Raw genomic sequence first — 1,793 nt, 5'->3', positions numbered from 1 at the left:
TTCGAGACAGGATTTCTCTGTGTAGCCCTGGCTGTCCTGGCACTCACTTTGTAGACCAGGCTGGCCTCGAACTCAGAAATCCGCCTGCCTCTGCCTCCCCAGTGCTGGGATTAAAGGCGTGTGCCACCACGCCCGGCTGAGACCCTATCTCTTAAAAAGGAGGAAGGGGGGAAAAGGAAATGAGGGGAAGAGCAATGGAAAAGGGAGAGAAGGAAGTGATAAAGAGGGAGAGAGGAAAGACACCAACCCAGAACACAAAACGCACACAACATCTCCTGGCAATGTGCTCCACAGTTGGAGACCACCGCCTCCCCACCCCACCCCTTCACGAGCTTCCTGGCATCTGTCCTGCATCTTCCCCTCTCTCTTCAGCCCTGCAATGCCTTCTGTGACCAAGACTCGGCTTGACCTCCAAACTGTAACTGTGCCCTACCCACCCTCTGCACACACTGAAAGAATAAACATTTTGGTTAAAAATAAAAATAAGTTGGGCAGGGTGGCACACACCGTCGTCAGGCAGATCGGTGTGAGTGTGAGGCCAGCCTGGTCTACAGAGGGAAATCTTGTCTCAACAAATCAAAAAACAAAACTAAACAAATAAGCCAAAAACAAAACAAAACAAAACAAAAGTGAGCAGGTAAGCCCTTGTGTTGGGTCCTAGTTGGAATAAATCATCAGCTGTGGAAAGATTCAGGTGACAATTAGGGCACTGGTGGACAGGTGTGAAATTGTCTGCTGTTGCCGAGGTCATGGCCTGGTAGGTGGGTAACGGTGGCTGCACAACTGTGAGGGCCTGAGATTGAATCTCAGAACCTACATTAAAAAGCTGGGGATAATTATACACATTTTCTAACCCCAGGGCTGTGGGAGGCTGAGACAGAAAGATTGCTGAGACTTCTTGGGTACCAGCCAGGCTCCAGATCCAGCAAGAGACCCTCTTTCAAGGGAGCATGTTGGGGAGACGCAGAGGGGATACCTGGTGCGTCTTCCTCTCCACGGCCACATGTTCCCACAGGCCACACGCACACACAGGGAACTTCTCTGTTATCAAGAGACCATTGTGGTGAGAGGAGACAGTGTCCTTAGAGCTACGCGGACTGTGTGGGAGAAGCAGGTAGCCGTGGTTCTTTCTTAAAGACCGTGGTGTCTGAGTGAGAATGGTCCCCACAGGCTCAAAAAATACTCGGTCACCACAGAGTGGCACTGTTTGAAAGGACTAGGAGGTGTGGCATCCTTCGAGGAGTGTGTCACTGGAGGTGGGTTTTGAGGATTCAAAAAGTCCATTCAAAGCTCAGAGTCTCTCTCCCTTCCTGCTGCGGGCACATCTGGATGTAGAGCACAACTGCAACACCAGTAAAAATAAATTGTTAAAAATAAAATAAATTCTACTGCAAAGACTACAATGAGTCTTTTAGGAGGAAAAACATTGCAGTTCAATGTAACATGAGCCCTGAGACCTGAAGAGAGGGAGGGGAGCCATGATAGAGTAGGAACAGCAGAGCGGTGGCCGGGAGGGTGGGTCTGCACCGTCCACCCTGCTATAAGGATATGGGTGTGCATAGAACGTTTGAGTGACTGAATTGGTCTTTCCATGCTTTTCACGTAGGAGAATATCCAAACATAAACCGTGTTTTCTGAGAGAGCATCTTTTAAATGTGTGTGTGTGTCTGTCTGTCTGTCTGTGTCTGTCCGTGTGTGTGTGTGTGTGTCTGTGTGTGTGTTTGTATGTGTGTGTGTCTGTGTGTGTGTTTGTATGTGTGTGTGTCTGTGTGTGTGTTTGTATGTGTGTGTGT

The 1,793-nt window shown here is 49.1% G+C and overlaps 1 protein-coding gene across 5 annotated transcripts in view; it reads right to left on the bottom strand.

Moving 5' to 3' along the window:
- Positions 1 to 1,793, bottom strand: part of Izumo2 (IZUMO family member 2) — a 12,825-nt gene that overhangs the window by 5,489 nt on the left and 5,543 nt on the right. For 2 of the 5 annotated variants that reach the window (XR_002378406.1, XR_002378407.1), the window contains exon 6: positions 977 to 1,342. The exons of the other annotated variants lie outside the window; for them this stretch is intronic. The gene's annotated coding sequence lies outside the window, so the exon portion shown is untranslated. The remainder of the gene's footprint in view (positions 1 to 976; positions 1,343 to 1,793) is intronic. 5 annotated transcript variants of the gene reach the window in all.

Source organism: Mus caroli, chromosome 7, assembly GCF_900094665.2.
Source record: "Mus caroli chromosome 7, CAROLI_EIJ_v1.1, whole genome shotgun sequence".
NCBI lineage: Eukaryota > Metazoa > Chordata > Mammalia > Rodentia > Muridae > Mus > Mus caroli.
The sequence above is the reverse complement of the archived record's forward strand: the minus strand, read 5'-3'. Positions and strand labels throughout refer to the sequence as shown.